This window comes from Lepus europaeus, chromosome 8, assembly GCF_033115175.1.
Source record: "Lepus europaeus isolate LE1 chromosome 8, mLepTim1.pri, whole genome shotgun sequence".
Taxonomy (NCBI): domain Eukaryota; kingdom Metazoa; phylum Chordata; class Mammalia; order Lagomorpha; family Leporidae; genus Lepus; species Lepus europaeus.
The window spans coordinates 70,481,009-70,504,206 of NC_084834.1; the positions used below are offsets into that span (position 1 = coordinate 70,481,009).

Consider the following 23,198-nt stretch of genomic DNA (forward strand, 5'->3'; position numbering starts at 1 on the left):
CTCTATCTCTCCTTCTCACTGTCTTTAACTCTACTTCTCAAATGAATAAATAAAAAATATTTAAAAATATTTATTTATTTATGTATTTATTCAAATAGCCAAGTAACATAAAGAGAGGGATATATGTGCATGTGTGTGTATATGTTTGTGTGTGTGTGTATATAGAAGGAGGGAGGGAGATAGAAAGCAGGGGAGAGAGAAAGAGAGATCTTCCATCTGCTGGTTCACTCCTCAAATGCCTACAACAGCCAGGGCTGGGCCAGGCTTTGGCCTGGAGCCAGGAATTCCATCTGAGTCTCCCATCTGGGTAGCAGAGACCTAAGTATTTGAGACCTCATCTGTTACTAGGTACATTAGCAGGAAGCTGGATTGGAAGCAACATTGCTGGGACTTGAATCAACACTCTGTTATGGGATGTGGGTATTGCAAGTGTGGTTGCTTAACTTGCTGTGCCACAACACTGACTCCTCCCTGTGTATTTCATAATACACCTTCATATTTCTATAATTTATGATATTTTATAGGAATTACAGTGTATTTATTAAACTAGGGGAAATTAGTGTTAGCAATATTGTGTCTTTTGCACTGTAGATGAGAAGGGCTTAAATGGAATTAGTGACTTTCCCACAATCAGCAGCCATGACCTACCTTGAAGCCTGCACTACTGACAGGAGTTTCTTTTCTTTTCTGTCTCTTATGTCTCTTGTGAGTACCTGCCTGAAGCCTGATAGAGAAGAGTCCACAAACTCATGCAAACTACCCTTGAAATTGAAGCTTCGTACTCACCTGGGTTTCTATATGCTCAAACTCACCAATTCTTGACTTTTAGCAATTTCTTGAGATCCTTTGCAAAATTCTTCCTACCCATATTTTTGGAAGTAGTGTTTTCAATCATACTCAGACATGAGTTGAGAGCACTTGCCTTTCTTTCTTTCTTTTTTTTCCCAAATATTTCTTTATTTGAGAGGTAGTGTTACAGACAGTGAGAGGGAGTGACAGAGAGAGAGGTCTTCTATCTGCTGGTTCACTCCCCAAATGACGGTAATGGCTGGAGCTGAGCCAATCTAGAGCCAGGAGCCAGGAGTTTCTTCTGGGATTCCCATTTGGGTGCAGGGGACCAAGGACTTGTGTCATCTTCTACTGCTTTCCCAGTTCATAGAAGAGAGCTGGATCAGAAGTGGAGCAGCTGGGACTAGAATTGGCACCCACAAAGGATGCTGGTGTTGCAGGCGGAGGATTAACCTACTGTGCCAGAGCGCCAGCCTTGCTCTTGTCTTTCTTTAGATTGGGGGAGAGTAGATCACTTTGGAAATTCAGCTCATTGAGATGTTAAAGAACAATTATGATTTTGTAGATATCTGGGATTTGCTTGTCAGGACAGGAATGGGTTTCCTTCCATTTTTCCACATCCTGAATAGAAATAAGAAACTGCTACTGTAATATGTTTTGATATCTGGTAACCAAAGTTGATATCCTTGCTATTTGTGGATTTAATCTTTCTGTATTGATTTTTTTCACAGAAAAATCTGTTGGAATATAAACTAATTATAATATGGAATAAAACTTATGGAAAATCTGGAGATGAATGACAGTTTCTATGCCTCTCCTGTGCCAGTCTCAGAGTCTTTAGAAAGTGCATTGGAAATCTATATTATGAAAAGCATGCATAGATTTCAAAATTCTTTTCAATGAAAATAAACTCACACTGACTTTTTGTAATTTGTCTTTACAAGACCTAGCTTGAAGCAATAAGATAAGACATCAGTTTGAAAAGAGGCCCTGTCAAAGTAACACCAATTCTAATGAAATTGAGTAAGAATAAATATCAAATCTATGATGAAGCATGGATGTAAGAATGGTGAAATCACTGATGCTGTACAAAAATTTATGCCTCAAATAAATCAGCAGTTTACAAACATATAACTCATTTTAAGGAGGGATGGGACAATGATGAAGATGAAGCCCATAGCAGCAGATCATCCATTTCAATTTGTGGGAAGAGATTAATCTTATTCATAACCTAATTGAATAGCACCAATGATTCACAGCGGCCAACACCAGACATCTCAATTGGTTCAGTTTATATAATTCTGACCAAAAAATTAAGTGGAGTAAACTTTCTACTTGATGGTTGCCAAAACTGGCAGACAACAGCAGCACTCTCAACAGAAAAATTAAATGAGTGGGATCAAAATCCTGAACCGTTTCTTCAAAGAATTGTAACTGAAGATGAAACATGGTTTGACCAGTACAATATTGAAGACAAAACATAATTGAATGGCCACCAAAAGATGTAAGAGGTCCAGGCAAAGCAAAAGTGGAACCATCAAGAGTAAGGGTCATGTTAGCAGGTGTTTGGGATTCTCAAGGCATTTTTTCTAGTTGACTTTCTGGAATGCCAAGGAATGGTGACATCTCCTTATGAGGAGTGATTTGATAAATGTAGTGAAGGCTACAGCAAAAGTGTGCCTGGAAAGCTTTACCATTGAGTCTTTCTCCACCATGACAACGTTATGCTTGTTTTTCTCACAAAACAATGTCAATTACATAAGAGTTTGTATGGAAACGCACCAAGTTTTCAACTTGCAGTCCTGATTCAGCTACTTCTATCTTTGCTTTGTTTCCTTTTTTAAAAAAAATTATTTATTTATTTGAAAGACAGAGTTATACATACACACACGTGCACACATGCACACACACAGTAAGAGTTGGAGTTAGAGAGAGAGAGAGAGAGAGAGAGAAGAGAAATAGAGATCTTCCATCTGCTGGTTCACTTCTCAAATGTCCACAATGGCCTGAGGCTGGGCTGGTCTCTCACAGGGGTGCAGGGGCCCAAGCAGTTGGACTATCCTCTGCTGCTTTCCCAGACACATTAGCAGGGAGCTGGACCAGAAGTGGAGCAACTCTGACAAGAACTGTTGCCCACATGGGATGCTGGAATCACAGGCAGTGACTTAACCCACTATGTCACAACTTTACCCACCCCCAATCTTTTTATTAATACTTCTTTGAAAGGCAGAATGACAGAGATAGAGGAGGACACATACACAGAGACACATAAAAAGAGAAGGAGAGGGAGAGGGAGAGGGAGAGGGAGAGGGAGAGGGAGAGGAAGAGAGAGAGATATTTTGTACTCTGGTTCACTCCCCAAATGGCCTCAAGGGTCAGAGTTGGCTCAAGCTGAAGTCAAGAACTGGAACACTGTAACTCCATCTGGGTCTTCCACATGAGTGTCAGGGTGTCAAGTACTTGAGCCACCATCTGCTTCATTCCCAGGCACAATAGCATGGAGCTGTGTCAGAATAGGGGCAGTCAGGACTCAAACTGGTGCTCATATGGGATTCTAATGTCACAGGCAGTGGTTCAACTTTCTATGTCCATGTTTCTTAATCTTTTAAAGTCTTTGAATGACATATTTTGTTTTTAAATCAGTTACTTATATAAGACAGACTGCATTGACATAACTCAATTCTGAAGACTGTCAACTCTTTAAGAATGGGCTAACTTGATGGAGTTAATGTTGAGAAATAATATTAATATTTGTATTTTTACTCTTATCTTTAAATTCCATTTTCCCACAGACTGTGTGAAGTCTTCACTGTGTGCATATAATATCTATGTAAGTGTGTGTATATATACACAAATATCCAGAAAGTTTTATGTCCTTTGGTAAGTGTTTCTTGCAACTGTAGGAAGAGAAGTTCTGCAGCTATCTGTTAGGTCCATTTGGTCTATAGTGTCAATTAACTCTGTTATTTCCTTGTTGATTTTCTGTCTGGTTGCTCTGTTCATTGCTGAAAGAAGTCCCCTATTACTATTGTATTGGAGTATATGTCTTCCTTTAGGTTCACTATCATATCTTTTGAATAGCCAGGTGCTCTGTAATTGGGTGCATGTATATTTATTATAGTCACATCATCCTGTTGAATTGATCCCTTAATCATTACATAGTGCTCTTCTTTCTTTTAATAGTTTTTGTGTTAAAGTTGATTTTGTCTGATATTGGGATGGCTACACCAGCTATTTTTTGGTTTCTGTTAACATGGAATATCTTTTTCCACTCTTTCACTTTCAGTCTGTGTACTCCTTTGTTGGTGAGATGTGTTTCTTGTAGGTAGCAAGTAAATGGGTTTTGTTTTTTAATCCATTAAGCCAGTCTGTATCTTTTAACTGGAGAGTCAAGGCAATTTACATTCAAGGTTACTATTGTTAAGTAATGACTTGGCCTTGCTATTTTTCCATAAATATTCCTGTTGTTTACTTTAGATTTCCTTTGTACTTCTATTGGGAGATTTTCTTCCTTCAACTTCTTTAACATTAATGACCATGTTTCTGTGTGCAGCACATGCTTAAGCATTCATTGTAAGGCTGGATGTGTAGTGACAAATTCTTTTAATTTCTGTTTGTCATGGAAGGTCTTTATTTCATGTTTGTTCATAAATGAGAGCTTTGCAGGGAATAGTATTGTGCTTTGACAATTTTTTTTCTCTTAAGACTTGGAATGTATCTTGCCATTTTCTTCTAGCATGTAGTTTCTGATGATAAGTCAGCTGTGTGTCTAATTGGAGATCCTCTGAAAGTAACCTTGCATTTCTATTGTGCATATTTTAGTTTTACTGTTGTAAGTTTGATCACAGTGTGTTGTGCTGAAGATCTTTTCTGGTCATGTCTGTGTGTTTTATGCACTTGGGTTTCCCTTTCTTTCTCCAAATTGGGGAAGTTTTCTGCAATTATTTCATTAAATAGGCCTCCTAATCCATTCAATGCCTTCAGGAACATCTAAGATCTGCATGTTGAGTCATTTCATAGTATCCCATGAATCTCTATCACTGTTTTAAATTTTTTTCTAATTTTTTTCATCTGTTTTTAATCCAACTATAAAAATTTCAGAGATTTGTCTTCTAACTAGGATATTCTTTCTTCTACCTCACTGAATCTGTTGTTAAAGCTTTCTACTGTATTATTTTTATTTGAGCTACTGAATTATTCATTTCTATTATCTCATTGTGATTTCTTTTTAAAATCTCAATTTCATGAGAAAAATTTTTATTCATGTCATGCATGGATTTTGTGGATTTGCTTCTGATTACTTCTATGTAATCCTATGACTAATATTTTGAATTGATAATATTTCTTTAACTCTTTATTGAAGTGAACTTCACATAAGATAGAAATAATCCTTATAACAAGCATCATTCAATGGAGTTTGTACATTCACAGTGTTGTGCAACCACTGCCTCTGTCAGGTTCTAAATCATTTTCATCCATGCAAAATAAACCTATATACTCATTAAGCAGTTATTCTCCATTCCTCCCTTTATCCAAGACCTAATAACCACCAGTCTGCTTTCTGTCTCTCTAGAGTTACTTGCACTGAATATTTCATGTAAACGGAGTCATATGTTATGTGACTTTTTGTGTCTTGCTTCTTGCACTTGACACAAAGTTAACTAGTTCATCCATATATATGTAGCATACATGAGTGCTCTATTTTTGTATTGAATAACTGATATTCCTTTGTATGGATATACTACATTTTGTTTATTAACTTGATTGGCATTTTTGCATTATTTTGCATAGTTCTGCTACAAATTACTATTTATGAGTATTTGTTTTCATTTATTTTGGAGAAAAATTGCTGGACCTTATGGTAATACTGTGCTTAACTTCTGGAAGAACTGCCAAGCTGTTTCCAAGTAGCTGCCCTATGTGCACTCCCACCAGTAATTAGGAGGCTTTACTCTCTCTACTTTTTGTCCAACATTTTTTATTATTAATTTTCTTTATTATAGCCCTCCTAGTGGAGGTGAAGTTGTATCTCAGCACAGATTTTGATGTAAAGTTCTCTAACAACAAATTCAGTTGAAAATCATTGTATTTTATCTGCTTTGACAGAATTAAGTGTTTCGCTCTGAGATTTGTGTAGTGTTTGTTAAATATTTTATAATTGTTTTATAGAAAAAAGTTATATATTTTATAATTTTTCATTTATCAGTGGAATCCCACTCTTTAACGTTTTTAAGCTTTTTACTGTTGTTAAGGAATATGCCATTTTCTTTCTCAGTTCAAATTTCATCCAGTTGAGCCCTCATGGTTATTTTTAAAAATAATTTTGTATTGTTTTCTGTTATAAGGAATTTAATAATACATTCGATTCTTAGGGTCACAGCAAAAGCATGATAATTACTATAATATAATTCTCTGGTTAATGTGATGTTAACACAAAGAGAACAAACTCAGTGTAGTTCATATATACAATTCCAAGAATAAACTGGTACTCAAACTCCTCCTCTTTCTTCCTTTCTTTGCTTTATAGCTTTTGAGAAAGTGTATTTTTAATTTGCATTATAGTCAAAGACTTAATTTGCCACTAAATAAATAATTCAACAAGTAAGAAATTAAAAAAAACCTAATTCAGTATGAATATAGGCAAGAGCAATAAACACTTTTTATTGCTTTCTATGCAGATTTTCTTTCCTTTTATTTATAAATTCTTGTATTACTTCTGCTTGTTTTTAAATGGTTGGCTCAGATCTTCAATTTTTTGGCTACAAGTCATTGTGATGATTGACATTCATAACTTATTCCTGATTTTATGCATTTAAATTCATCTAAATTTCATCCAGTAGGAAGGATGCTGTCATATAAATTTTTATTGCTAAGAAAGTTCTGGCCAGTGCCACGGCTCACTTGGCTAATCCTCCACCTATGGCACTGGCACCCTGGGTTCTAGTCCCAGTTGGGGCACCGGATTCTGTCCCGGTTGCTCCTCTTCCAGTCCAGCTCTCTGCTGTGGCCTGGGAGTGCAGTGGAGGATGGCCCAAGTGCTTGCACCCTGCACCTGCATGGGAGACCAGGAGAGGCACCTGGCTCCTGGCTTCGGATTGGTGCAGCATGTTGGCCATAGTGGCCACTTGGGGGGTAATGGAAAAAGGAAGACCCTTTTCTCTGTCTCTCTCTTACTGTCTAACTCTGCCTGTCAAAAAAAAAAGTTATAATCGATGCCTACTATTTTGAAACCTAAAAGTCAAGTACATTAATATTTAAAGCTCCACATACACTGGAGAAGGTTCTCACAGTGGGAATGGGGTACACATTACAGAGTGAGTCAATGCTCTGGACTATGTGTTCATCTGGGTCGGTGAAATTTGCTTACAATAAGTCACTCTGGGCTGTGAATCTGCTAGTTCACCTTGGCAAGGGGAAAAGGTGGGACTTTGAACCCACCAGCCAACTCCAACATACCCTTCCCAACTGACTTTATCCAGAGGCTCTCCATCATATCCATAATTCCAGGCTCTTGTTTAATCCACAAAGAGTGGCCAGATTTCCCTGACCCCAACCAGCACATACTGCTATAACTCAGGTAAAAGCCTTAGGCATATCACCTGAGGAACAACACCTCAGCATCCAGGATACTCAGCAAGGCTCTTGACACTGAACCTAACATAGCATAATACCATTACACGCCTGGCTCTGTGGCCTAGAGAATCTACACTCAACTCAGTCCCAGTGTGGGGCTCAGGGATCTGGCTCTGGATTCTCATGGAACTTTGAGGGTTTGGATTCTGTTGCTCACTACATCCTTTTACCTAAGGTAGTGAAAACCAACCCAAACCACTAAGCAACACACAGCAAGAGGCCCCAAAGTGTTTTTCCTGTAGGTGCAAAGGCAAAATCGCTCTCTCAAATCCAATCACTCTCTCAGACAACACCTGTGGGTCCCACTCAAACCACCAAGTGTTAATGCAATTTTTTTTGAGTTCTGGATCTGGGAAGCAGCTATGGGTGTTTAAATCAACTCATCTCCTAGAGCCAGCACAGATATCACAACACTATGCCTGACTTGGGAATCTTCATTTCATGCAATACCAGTAAGGCCTGTATCAACACTCAAGAAGTTCATTATGCGAGTCTATCTATCAAGAGATGGCTAAAGACCTAAGTAACAGAAATCACAATGACCACACTCAGACAAGGGAACAAGGTGGAGACCCAAATTAATAAAATCAGAGTTGAAAAAGGAGATGTTTCAACAGATACCACTAAAATAAAAAAGAATCATTAGTAATTACTACAAATAGTCATATGCCAATAATTGGAAAATCTAGAAGAAATGGGTAGACATATGGACACATAGATGCTACCAAATTTGAGTCATGAAGACACAGGAAATCTAAATAGAACAATAACCTAGATGGAGATTGAATCATTATAAAGACCATCCCAAAAAAGAAAAGCACGGGACTGAATGGCTTCACTGCTGAATTCTACTAGACATTTAAAGAACTAATTCCAATTCCTCTAAAGCTATTCAAAACAATTGAAAGGGAGGGGATCTTTCCAAACTCCTTCTATGAGGCCAGAATCATCTTAATTACAAAATCAGAAAAAAGATACAACAAAGAAAGAGAAATATATATCAATATCACTAATGAACAGAGATGCAAAAATCATCAACAAAATATTAGCTAATCAATTCCAACAACACATCTGATTGACAGCAGATTTCTCAATAGAAATATTGTAGGCCAGGAGGGAATAGACAGTTTTGTCCATTTTCTAAAAGTAAAAACTGCCAACCCAGAATAATTAACCTGTTGGAGCTCTCATTCATACATGAAGGTGAAAAAAGATCTTCCAAGACAAGCAAAAATTGAAAGAATTTGCCATCACATGGCCAGTCTTACAAATGGTAATTCAGGTTGTACTATATATAGATACATAAAAATGAAATCAGCATTACGAAGAAGGTGAAGGAAGAAAACTCCCTACTAGGAGAACAAATGAGATCAAAAGAAATAATAGGAATATTCACTAAAAAACTTTCAGAGTTGGCACTTTGGTGTAGTGGGTAAAAAATCACCTGCAGTGCCAGCATCCAAGATGGGTATCAGTTCAAATCCTGGCTGCTCTGCTTCTGATCCAGCTCTCAGCTATGGCCTGGGAAAGCAGTAGAAGATGGCTGAGGTCCTTGGGCCCTGGTACCCATATGGGAGACCTGGAAGAAGCTCCTGGCTCTGGATCAACGCAGCCCTAGCCATTGTGGCCAATTGGGGAGTGAACCTGCAGATGGAAGACCTTACTCTCTCTCTCTCTCTCTCTCTGCCTCTCCTTCTCTCTCTGTGCAACTCTGACTTTCAAATAAATAAAATACATCCTAAAAAAACCTGCAAGACCAACCCACCACTTATTAATAATTAATAATTGATAATTGAGATCCTTAGCCAATTTCTTCACTAGATTGGCTGGATTTTTTGTCATTCTTCAATTTTTTGAGTTGACATAATCTGCATACTTATCCTTTGTCAGATAAGTATCCTTGTAAATATTTGTTCCCACTCTGTTGGATGTATATTTACTCTATTGATTGTTTCCTTTGATGTGCAGAAGCATCTGATTTTGATATAATCTCATTGTCTGGTTTTGTTTTTTGCCTGTACTTTCAGGGTCTTATACAAGAAGTCATCACATACACCAATGTCTCAAAATGTTTCCCCTACATTTTCTTACAGTAACTTCATAGTCTCAGATCTTGAATTAATGTCTTTGATACATCTTGAGTTGATTGTTATATATGATAAGATCCTGAAATCTAATTTCATTTTTCTACATATATGCATCTAGTTTTCCAGGACTGTCTACTGAAAGAAATCAGGTGCTTCCTCCTGGTCTCCCATGTGGGTGCAGGGACCAAGGACCTGGGCCATCCTCCACTGCACTCCCGGGCCACAGCAGAGAGCTGAACTGGAAGAAGAGCAACCGGAACAGAATCCGGCACCCCGACCGGGACTAGAAGCACCTGGCTCCTGGCTTCGGACCAGTGCAGCGTGCCAGCCGCAATGCGCTGGCCATAGTGGCCACTTGTGGGCTGAACCAATGGAAAAAGGAAGACCTTTTTCTCTGTCTCTCTCTCTCTCTCACTGTCTAACTCTGCCTGTCCAAAAAACAAACAAACAAACAAACAAAAAAACCTGCAAGACCAACTCACTACTTATTAATAATAACCTTAAATATAAATGGATGAAATCCCCAAATTAATGGGCAGACTGACTAAATGGATTAAAAAAAAACTATCCAAATATTAGCTGCCCTCAAGAAACACAGCACCCATAAAGATACACACAGACCAAAGTTGAAAGGATGGAAAAGGTATTTGATGCAAATGGAAATCAAAAGCAAGTAGAAGTTAGCTATACCCATATCAGAAAAAATAGCTTTAAGACAAATACTGTTAAAAAAGTCAAAGAACATAAATTTGTATTGATTAAGGGATCAATCAAAATAAGATGTGACTATAGTACATATATATGCACCCAATGCTACAGCACCCAAATTTATTAAAAAAGGTTAATGAACCTAAAGGGAGATATGAACTGAAGTACAATAATCTTGGGGAACTTCAACACCCCACTTTCATCAATGGATATATCAGCCAGAAAAAAATCAAGAAATAACAGAATTAATCTACACAATAGGACAAATGTACCTGATAGATAGAACATTCCAATCCACAAATGAAGAATACACATTCATTTCATCAGTGTTTAGAACATTTTCAAAAATAGAGTGTATAGTGGGCTATAAACAAGTCAACAAATTAAAAAAATAAAATCATATTATGCATCTTTTCTGACTACAATAGAATAAAGCTGGAAATTAACAACAAAAGAAATCTAGAAAATATACAAAAACATGAAAACTTACCAACATGCTCTTGAATGAGCAATAGGTCATCGAAGAAGTCAAAGAGGAATCAAAAAATTTCTGGAAATGAATGAAGACAACAATATAACATATCAAAACTTACAGGATACAGGAAAAGCAGTGTTAAGAGGGAATTTTATAGCAATTGTTGCTTACATTAAGAAATTGTACAGTGACCAAATGAATGAGCTATCAATGCATCTCAATGACCTAGAAAAAGCAGCAAACCAAACCCAAAATTAGTAGGATGAAATAATTAAAATTAGAAAAGAAATAAGCAAAATTGATCACTCACCCAAAAAATGAGATCAGTGAAGTGAACATCTCGTGTTTTGAGAAAATAAACAAACTGATATATCATTGGCCCACCTAACCAAAAAAAGAGGGAGAAGTCCCAGATCAATAAAATCAGAGATAAGAAAATGTAACAACAGATACCACAGAAATAAAATCACCTGGAGTACTACAAAGAGCTGTATGCCAACAAATTGTAAAATCTAGAAGAGATGCATAGTTTCCTGGACACATACAATCTGCCAAAATTGAGTCATGAAGACCTAAGAAATCTAAACAGACCAATAACCATTAAGAAATCAAATCACTAATAAAGACCCTCCCAACAAAGAAAAGACCAGGACTGAGTGGCTTAGAATTCTACCAGACATTTAAAGAATAATTAATTCCATTTCTTCTCAAGCTATTTAAAACAACTAAAAGGGAGGGAATTCTCCCAAACTCTTCCATGAAGCCAGCATCACCCTAATCCCTAAACCAGAAAAAATACAACAGAGAAAGAGAACTATGGACCAATATCCTTTAGGAACGTAGATACAAAAATCCTCAAGAAAATAGTAGCTAATCAAATCCAACAACACACTGAAAGATCATCAACCCAGAACAAGTAATATTTATTCCATAGATGCAGGTATGATTCAATATATGCAAATAAATAATTGGCATATAATTATCTCAATAGAAGCAGAGACAGCATTTGATAAAATCTAACATCCTTTCATGATAAAAACCTTTTTTCTAAAAGAAAATTTGGTATAGAAGAGATAATCGTCAACACAATCAAGGCAATATGTGACAAAGACACAGCCAGCATCATATTTATGGGGAAAACCTGGAAGCATTTCCATTATGTTCTGGAATCAGATAAAGATGCTCACTGTCACCATTACTATTCAATATAGTTCTGGTAGTTTTACTCAAAGCAATTAAGAAAAAAAAAGAAAGAAATCAGAGATACTAAATAGAAAGAAGAAAGTCAAATTATCCCTGTTTGAAGATGAGGTGATCATATACACAAGGGAACCAGAAGACTTCACTAAGAGATTATTGGAACTCATAAAAGAGTCTGGAAAAGCTGCAGGATGTAAAATAAATAGACAGAAATCAATAGCCTTCATATACACAAGAAATTCCATGGCTGAGAAAGAACTTGTAATGCCAATTCAATTCATAATACCTAAAATAAATACAGTGTGGTAAATTTAATCAAGTACATGAAGGAACTATATAATGAAAGCTATAAATCATTATGAAAAGAAATAGAAAAAGACATGTAAACAAATGGAAAATTTTTCCATGTTCATGGATTGAAAGAATCAATATTATGAAAACATCCATACTACCCAAGGCAATGTATATATTTAATGTGATTTCAATCAAAATTCCAAGGTTATTATTCTTATATCTAGGGAAAAAATCCTAAAATTCATATTGAAACACAAGAGATCCTGAATAGCTAAGGCAATCTTAAAAATAAAACTGGAATCATCACAATACCAGATTTCAAGAGATATTATAGGGCAGTTATAAATAAAACAGCTTGGTTCTGGCCCAAAATAGACATGTTGACCAATGGAAGAGATTAGAAATTCCAGAAATTAATCCATGCATCTATAAACAACTAATCTTTGACAAATGGCCTAAAATCATTCCTTGGTGAAAGGGCAGTCTTAAACAGATGATACTGGGAAAGTTGGATCTCCACACGCATAATTATGAAACAAGAACCCTACCTTACAAATTGTATAAAAATCAATTCACAATGGTCCTAAGAATCTAAAACTAAGACCTGAAGCCATCAAATTACCAGAGAAAAAACACAAGGGAAACACTTTAATACATTGGTCTAGGCAAAGCCTTCTTAGATATGAACCCAGAAGCATGGGAAATGACATCAAAAGGAGATAAATGAGAATACATCAAGCTAAGAGGCTTCTTCACAGCAAAGAAACCATCAACAAAGTAAAGTGACAACCAAAAGAAGGAGAGAAAATGTCTGAAAATTTTACATTTGATACAGAATTAATATCCAGAACATATAAGGAGCTCAACAAACTCAGCAAAAAATAAAACAAATAATCCAGTTAAAAATGGACAAATGACATGAACAGGCATTTTACAGAGGATTAAATATCAATGGCCATCAGATACATGTATGGAAAGATTTCCAGGGTCACTAGCCACCAGGGAAAAGCAAATAAAAACCACAATGAATTTTCACCACATTCCAGTTAGAATGGCTATCACCCAAAAATCAAAAACCAGTAAATGTTGGCATGGATGTGGGGAAAAGAGTATCCTAAACACTGATGTTGGGAATGTAAAGTAGTACAACCATTTTGAAGACAGTATGGAGAGTCCTAAAAATCTGAAAATAGATCTACCTTATGACCCAGGCAACCCATTACTGGGAATTTACCCAAAAAAATGAAATCAGCAAATGAAAGAGCTATTTGTACCCCATGGTTGTAGCAGCTCAAGTCACAATAGCTAAGATAAGGAATCAATCCAGCTGTCCATCAGCTGATGACTAGATAAAGCAAATGCAGTATATATACATGTTGGAATACCACTCAGCCATAAAAAGAATTAAACTCTGTCTTTTGCAACAATTAGAGGCCATCATGCTCAATGAAATAAGCCAGTCCCAAAAAGAAAAATATCATGTATGTTCTCTTCTTGTGGTGACAAATATAGAGTACTAAAAAAAAGTAGCGTATATGAGTGAAATTGACATCTTGAGATTTGATTATTGTTTATAGCCTTTGTCAGTATTCCTGAGAAATTGCTTTTTTTTTTACTTACTACTTGTTGAATGTCTCATTTAGTGGAGGATTAAATTTGTCATTTAAAAAGTAAATTGAGGCACGTGGGATGCCCTTCATGGGGTTCACCGAAATAGTGACCCTGGGTCATGTGAAGGGGCACCTTGGAGGTGACGATGTGGGTCCCAGCGGCCAGGACTTCCTTTGCGGTTGGTGCCCTTAGCCCTGGCGGGCACGGGTCGCTTTTGCATTTTGAGGACCGGAGCGATGACGCATGGAGACCCGCCTCGCCGTGGCTTGTCTGATTCATCCCTGCAGCTGTTGCCCTATCCTGATTTCCGGGAATCGCCTCCGTGAGTATGCAAGCACCGCTTGGACCCTAGCGTTACGTAAATAGTCAGGGATTGGCTGAGACCTTGGTGCAGGTCCTGCGGGGGAGTCAAAAAGACCCTCGCTCTCTCTTAGAGTGCAATCCAGGTCCTGGAGTGCTGACTCAGGCATTACTTGAAACTGGTGCCAAAGTGGTTGCCCTTGAAAGTGACAGAAATTTCCTTCCGCATTTGGAGTCCTTAGGAAATAATCTGGATGGAAAACTAGAAGTGGTCTACTGTGACTTCTTCTTTTTTTTTTTTTTTTTATGAAGAAAAATACCTCGAGTACTTTATATGTATTTGTATATGCATTCTGTGTTTTATGTTTTAATTGTGTTTTTTTTTAAACTTTTATTTAATGAATATAAATTTCCAAAGTATAGCTTATGGGTTACAATGGCTTCCCCCCTCCCATAACTTCCCTCCCGCCCGCAACCCTCCCCCCTCCCGCTCCCTCTCCCCTTCCATTCGTGTAAAGATTCATTTTCAATTCTCTTTGTATACAGAAGATCAGTTTAGTATATATTAGGTAAAGATTTCAACATTTTGCCCATATAGCAACATCAAGTGAAAAAACTACCATTGGATTACTAATTATAGCATTAAATAGCAATGTACAGCACATTAAAGACAGAGATCCTACATAATTTTTTTTTCAAACTAATTAATTTTCTATGCCATTTCCATTTTAACACCAGGTTGTTTTTTTTTTTTTCATTTCCAATTCTCTTTATATACAGAAGATCACTTCAGTATATAATTAGCAAAGACCTCATCAGTCTGCGCCCACACAGAAACGCAAAGTATAAAAATACTGTTTCAGTACCAGTCATAGCATCACTTGGCTTTAGACGACACATTAGGGACAGATCCCGCATGGGGTGTAAGTACACAGTGACTCCTGTTGCTGACTTAACAATTTGACACTCCTGTTCATGGCGTCAGTAATCTCCCTAGACTCTAGTCATGAGTTGCCAGGGCTATGGAAGCCTTTAGAGTTCGCTGACTTTGATCTTATTCCGATAGGGTCATACTCAAAGTGGAGGTTCTCTCCCCCCTTCGGAGAAGGGTACCTCCTTCTTTGACGGCCCCGCTCTTTCCACTGGGATCTCACTCACAGAGATCATTCATTTAGGTCTTTTTTTTTTTTTTCCATGATATCTGTGACTTCTTTAAATTGGATCCTAGAAAGTGTGGACTAGTATTCCCTTAAAAATAATTGGAATCTTCCCAATTAAAAATGAAAGAAAGGCACTATGGAAACTTGTATATGACCTGTATTCCTGTACTTCTATATATATATATATATATATATATATATATATATATATATAGGCATGGACGAGTAGAACTAAATATGTTCATTAGTGAAAAAGAATACCAGAAACTAATGGCAAATCCAAGAAATCCAAACTTGTATCAAGTATTAAGTGTGCTCTGGCAAGTTGCTTGTGAGATTAAGGTGGTGCATGTGGAGCCTTGGTCATCATTTGATGTATATACCCAAAATGGGCAGCTGAAAAAGCCAAAGCATAAGGATTCATTAGAACGAATACAACAAAACTTGTATTTCATTTGAATGACTCCTCGTCGAAATTTATTCACAGAAAACTTAACTCCTATTAACTATGATGTATTTTTTTTTCATATGGTAAAGCACTGTTTTGGGAAGCGCAATGCAAGCCTAATAGAACATTTAAGGTCATTGAGTCCAGTTGATGCAATGGATATATTGATGCAAACAAGAAAAAAATGAAAAAGTGAAAATAACTGACATGTATCCTCAAGACTTTAAACACCTTTTTGAAGCTATAGAGTGTTCCAAAGATTATACCCATAAATGGCTATATGATGACAGCATGGAGAACACATATGCAGAAAACTAGACTGTCAAGACATCAGCTGGAGCAGTTTTTAACATAGATGAAAAAGAACTGAGTTTGGAAACCTTACCTCCTTTCAACAGAAAACTGTTCTTGTATTGCACAGATTAGGCAGATCATTCTGATAATTCCACTGGTTTGTTGGCTAAAACAAGACTGCTATTTTATTTACAACAGAATAAAATGAAAACTTCAGTTAATTGTGGGTTTGATCAGATTGAATTTTTCTTTAAATTTTTCTCTACTGTAAATATACTGGTAGTTGTGGGTATTACCAGATGAAATTTATTTTTAAATGTTTTTTGTCCCAACATCTTATATTGTATTAATTTAAATATTCCACTTTGAGTGTTGCTGCATTTTGCATCCTTCTGTGGGAAGGAGAGGGCAGGAGTTTGTATATTATTATCTTAGGAAACAAATTAAATTGATTTAAGAGGTTTATTTTACCTTCCAGTTTGTTGGAATGTAATATCAAGTACTGTACAATGAAAGTATTTAAATTTTAATTTTTTTAGAAATTAAAATATTTTAAGTAAAAAAAGTAAATTGAAATCATATAAATGAAAAATTAAAATAAAAATAAGAAAAGGAAGAGGGTAGAGGGTAGAAGTAAGGGAATGAGGGTGGGGAGTATAATTATGTCTTAAAGCTATATATATATAGTTAATATATGTATATATTAATATATATTAATATATATATTAACTCCTATTAACTACATGAAAACTTTTCCTTTTTACTAATAAACAAATATATTAGGTAACAAATAAAGGAGCAAACAATGCATCTCAGGAACCTAGAAAAAGAACATAAGTCTAACCTCAAGTTAGCATAAGAAAATAAATAATAAAAATTAGAGAGGAAATAAACAAAATAGAAATAAAAAAACTATAAAAATATCAGTGAAATTATTGAAAGAGCTGGTTTTTGGAAAAAAAAAACAAAGAAAATCAATGAAACACCAAGAATAAAAGGAATGCCACCTCGCTAGTCCAAGTGATCAATTTCAGTTCACATTTGATGGCTTAGACAGGTCTAAAAATCAAAGGGATCACACAAACAAGACAAGTGTCTGCTAACACTAACTGATAGAATCAAAAAAGGAGAGAAAGATCCAACATGGGAAGTGGGATACACAGCAGACTCATAGAATGGCAGATGTCCTAAACAACACTCCGGCCTCAGAATCAGCCCTTAAGGCATTCGGATCTGGCTGAAGAGCCCATGAGAGTATTGTAGGCATGGAAAGCCAAGATACCATGGAAAAGAAAAAAAAGAAGAAAACCTAAATGAAAGATCTCTGTGAGTGAGATCCCAGTGGAAAGAACGGGGCCATCAAAGAAGGAGGTACCTTTCTCTGAAGGGAGGAGAGAACTTCCACTTTGACTGTGACCCTATCGGAACAAGATCAAAGTCAGCGAACTCTAAAGGCTTCCATAGCCCTGGCAACTCATGACTAGAGCCTAGGGAGATTACTGACGCCATGAACAGGAGTGTCAAATTGTTAAGTCAGCAACAGGAGTCACTGTGTACTTACATCCCATGTGGGATCTGTCCTTAATGTGTTGTCTAATGTGCAGTGATGCTGTAACTAGTACTGAAACAGTATTTTTACACTTTGTGTTTCTGCGTGGGTACAAACTGATGAGATCTTTACTAATTACATACTGAATCGATCTTCTGTATATAAAGATAATTGGAAATGAAAAAAAAAACCTGGTGTTAAATTGGAAATGGCATAGAAAATTAATTAATTTTAAAAAAATATATTATGTAGGATCTCTGTCTTTAATGTGCTGTACACCCTTATTTAATGCTATAACTAGTACTCCAACAGTATTTTTTTTTCTTTTCTTTTCACTTTGTGTTGCTATATGGGGGCAAACTGTTGAAATCGTTACCTAATATATACTAAACTGATCTTTTGTATACAAAGAGAATTGAAAATGAATCATGATGTGATAGGAAGGGGAGAGGGAGCGGGAGGGGGGAGGGTTGTGGGTGGGAGGAAAGTTTTGGGAGGGGGAAGCCATTGTAACCCATAAGCTGTACTTTGGAAATTTATATTCATTAAATAAAAGTTTAATAAGCACAAATACTTAAAAAAGCAGAATAGACCAATACTCAAGTCAGTTCTCAAGCAGGTGTGTTCTACTACCAGAATTTTCTAGGAAGGCAAACTTTAGATAAGTTCTAGAAAACTCTAGAAGATATTTATTCCCCTATATGTAAGTCAAGGAAATAACTGATTGTAGAATATGAACTTTTCAATCTCCCAGGGGCCGTGTTACCAGTCTTGAAGAAAAACCCAAGGGGCGCTCTGAGGGAATAAAGTTAAGGAAGATTTCCATCATCAAACTCCTTGTTTCACCTCACCCCAGTTAGAATGTCTCACTTACAGCAATCTAACAACAGATGCTGGCAAGGATGTGGGCAAAAAGGGACACTAACCCACTGTTGGTGGGAATGCAAACTGGTTAAGCCACTATGGAAGTCAGTCTGGGGATTCCACAGAATCCTGAATATAACCCTACCATACAACCCAGCCATCCCACTCCTTGGAATTTACCCAAAGGAAATTAAATTGGCAAACAAAAAAGCTGTCTGCACCTTAATGTATATTGCAGCTCAATTCACAATAGCTAAGACATGGAATCAACCTAAATTCCCATCAACAGTAGACTGGATAAAGAAATTATGGGACATGTACTCTATAGAATACTATACAGCAGTTAAAAATCAATAAAACCTGGTCATTTGCAACAAGATGGAGGAATCTGGAAAACATCATGCTGAGTGAAATAAGCCAGTCCCAAAGGGACAAATATCATATGTTCTCCCTGATCTGTGACAACTAACCAAGCACCAAAAAGGAATCCTGTTGAAGTGAAACGATCACTATGGGAAACAGTGACTTGATCAGCCCTTGTTCTGACTGTCGATGAACAACTTAATACTTTATCCCTATTAATATATTTTTTGTTCTAGTTAATACTATTGCTTGAACACTTTAACATACAAGTATTCTTAGGTGTTTAAATTTAACTGAAAAGTGATCCCTGTTAAATATAGGAGTGGGAATAAGAGAGGGAGGAGATGTACAATTTGGGACATGCTCAATTGGACTTGCCCCAAACGGTCGAGTTAGAAATGTGCCAGGGGATTCCAATTCAATCCCATCAAGGTGGCATGTACCAATGCCATCTCACTAGTCTAGGTGATCAGTTTCAGTTCACAATTGATCATAATGATAGGTCTAACAGTCAAAGGGATCATATAAACAAGACTGGTGTCTGCTAATACTAACTGATAGAATTAAAAAGGAGAGAACGATCCAACATAGGAAGCAGGATACACATCAGACTCATAGAATGGCAGATGTCCTAAATAGCACTCTGGCCTTAGAATCAGCCCTTAAGGCATTTGGATCTGGCTGAAGAGCCCATGAGAGTATTTTAGGCTTGGAAAGCCAAGACACTCTGGCAAAAAACAAACAAAAAAAACGACCTAAATGAAAGATCTCTGTGAGTGAGATGCCAGTGGAAAGAACAGGCCATCAAAGAAGGAGGTGCCTTTCTCTGAAAGGAGGAGAGAACTTCCACTTTGACTATGACCTTGTTTAAATAATATTGGAGCTGGTGAACTCAAATGGCTTCCATAGCCTTAGCCACTCATGACAAGAGCCTCGGGTGATTACTGACGCCATAAACAAAGGTGTCAATTTGTTAAGTCAACAACCGGAGTCACTGTGCACTTACTCCTCATGTAGGATCTCTATTAATGTGTTGTACAATGTGAATTAATGGTATAACTAGTACTCAAAACGTACTTTATACTTTGTGTTTCTGTGTGGGTGCAAACTGTTGAAATCTTTACTTAATATATACTAAATTGATCTTCTGTATATAAAGATAATTGAAAATGAATCTTGCTGTGAATGGAATGGGAGAGGGAATGGGAGATGGGAGGGTTACGGTGGGAGGGAAGTTATGGGGGGGGGGGAAGCCACTGTAATCCAAAAGCTATACTTTGGAAATTCATATTTATTAAGTAAAAGTTAAAATAAAAAAATTATTAAGCTGAAAAAAGATTTTTAAAAATTATACATTATTGATTTTCCTGATGTAGATGATTGCACAAGATAGATTTGGAAATGTTTACTTTAAGTCCTTATTTCTAGTGTGCAATGAGCTTACAGTTTAAAAGAGAGCTGCTGATAACTTCAATTTTAAACTCTGAACTGCAATAAATTGTAAGTATGGAGCAAAAGAGAAGACATATTATTTGACCAATATTATTTCCAACTTTAAGTGTGACGTTTGCTTTAAAATATAAGGAAATTTCAAAAAAGTTCATGGAAAACAAAATTTTATTTTTGATTTTATGATTTCTAACTATGTCATGGATTTCTCTAAAACTAATGTTCCTCCCTGGATAAATGTAGAGGATAAGAGTGGTATCTACCTGAAAAGGTTGTTGAGAAAATGAAAAAAAAATCAAATTCCTGGGATATACTAAGTATATGATAAATATTATCTATACTACAATCAAAAACCAAATAATTATCTCAAAATAGTAGTTTTCTTTTTAGAAAAGTTAAACATTATCTTAAAACAAGTAAAAATCAGCCTAAATTTTATTACTCAAAATTGATAATTTAGTATAAAATTGAGAGATATGATAAACAAATCTGGACATAAAGATTGATTTTTTAAATAAAATTTTTTCATACTTCAAAGTTTCACAGGCAACATTTCTGTGAATTTCACCATTATAAAAGGTTACCATGAATTAAACTAGTTAATGTGTATTGCAAAGAATTCTAGAAAGGAGAAAACAAGAAAAAAGAGTGCTGAAAGTAATTATGTTGTAATATATATATAGTTTTATCATTGATTGCATCATCCTTTGTGGTTTGACCACCAAAATGAAATTTACAGTCAGCACCACTTTATTCCAGTAAAACTTTGTTATTGTTGTGCAATTTGTTTATTTCTTCCTTTATTGCTTTTTCATTATTTTATTTTTGCCATACTTTTAACTTGTAAGGCATAGATTTTTAAACACGATTTTGAGAGTACAGATTCTGTTAATTTCAAACCATTTGTTAAAAAGTTAGAGAGTTCAATGTACATCTCAGCAAACATATCAGACTTTGTAGAATAAGGATGGCATATTTTAATTGGCTTTGAATTGAATTAGGCAAGATATTTTAGAGAATTTGTAGCTTTTGTTAGGAGGAATAAGTCAAGTATATTTTAATATAAGTGCATTATAACAGTATGATGTGTCTTATAAGTACTATAAAGGATTTTCATATACATATTTTACTTTATTAATACAAATCACAGATAAGCACTCACAGTTTTCATAGTTTTAAAAATTAAATTGTTTTCAGTTTTTATCAGCTCAAAAAATCACTAATCAATATGTCAATGATTTTAGTCTTCCTGCCTTGTTCTTCTGTCAATTGAGTATGAGATATTTTGCTTTAAAGGATGTACATCTACCTAGTGTTATTTTTTACTCCTATAAGATAAACATCAAAAAGTCTATTGTTATGAGTTTACAGAAAGAAAAGTAGATGACCATTTTTCTCTGTCTCTGGGTAGTCTTTATTGCCCAAATTCTTGTGCTTTAATGCTGATACCATGTGATACTTGGAAGTTCTTTTCTGATTCAGAAGATATAGGAAAATAATTGAAGATAGTTGGGGCTCAAAGAATTTCTTGAATCTAACAGTTGATGTATCTCAACAGTTTTGATCCTTATGTGATGTTTGGATGATTATCCAAGGAACTGGTAACAGTCATTTTCTCTTGTGAGCTGGAATCCAGTGAAAGGCAGACTTATTTTTCCATATATACACATTTATTTCTAATTAACATAATCTAAAAATCTTGGGTTAATATATAATGGTTGTACATGCTTATGGGGTATAGGACAATATATATATGGATAAACTTACCATGCCAATCAACTAGACTTTCCATTTTCTCATCTCATTTTGTGTGTTTGGAGCCTGCTAACTCCTCTCTTCTAGTTCACTATACAGAATACAATACATTTTTGTTGAACTATAGTCACCTTATTGTCTTGTGGAACATCAGAACCTATTATCTGCACCTGACTGTGTTTTAGTACCTATTACCCAACCTCCACCCCATGCTCTCTATCTTCCTAGCACTCAGTAATCTATATGTATGTAACTGCCAGAAATGATAGGGAACAAGTGGATTTTTTTCTTTCGGTGTCTGAATAGTTTCATTTAACATAACGATCTCCAGTTGTATGCATTTTGCTGCATTAAATGTCAATAATCAATTCTATTTTATGCCTGAATAATATTTCATTATGTATATTTGCCACACTTTCTTTATTCATCCATTGATGGGCATTAAGCTTGATCCCATATCTTATTTATTTTAAGTAGTGACACAAAGAAGAGGGATAGATAGTTATTTCTTTCATATGTTGATTTCCTTTATGTGTACATATGTATGTGTGTATATATATATGTATATGTATATATAAATCTATATCTCTGTAGAACCACGTGGGATCATATGGTAGATATACTTTTAATTTTTAAGGAACCTTCATATTACTCTCCATAGTGACTGCATTAGGTTGCTTGATCACCAACAGTAGATTGGAGTTTATTTAAATACTCCCCAACATTTGCTATTTTTGGTCTTTTTAATAGTAGCAGTTCTAACTAAAGTGAGATGATACCTGATTAGGGTTATGATTTGCATTTCCTTGATGGCTAGTTATATCGAGCATATTTTCATGCATTTGTTAATCATTTGTTTCTTGTTTTGTTTTGAGAAATGTCTATTCAGATTCTTTGCACATTTCTTCACTGGATTGTTGGTTTTTGTTCTTGAGTTAGTTAAACTCCTTGTGTATTCTGGATATTAATCCTTTGTCATATGTACAAATGTTTTCTCCCATTCTGTTGGTTATCTCTTCCCTCTATAGATAATTTCCTTTGCTGTACAAAAGAGTTTAGTTTAATGTAAACACACTTGTCTATTTTTGCTTTTATTGCCTGTCTCTGAAGTCTTCTCCAAAACATTACTGCTTATAAGTGAGTCTTGCAGTGTTTCTTTAATGTTTCCTTTTAGCAGCTTCATAGTTTCATCTCTTACATTTAGATCTTTGACCCATTT

At 35.8% G+C, this 23,198-nt stretch overlaps 1 pseudogene; it reads left to right on the forward strand.

Annotated features, from left to right (window-relative positions):
* Window positions 1–13,942: 13,942 nt before the first annotated feature.
* On the forward strand, window positions 13,943–16,221 carry LOC133765290 (dimethyladenosine transferase 2, mitochondrial-like; annotated as a pseudogene).
* The last annotated feature ends 6,977 nt before the right edge of the window (window positions 16,222–23,198 follow it).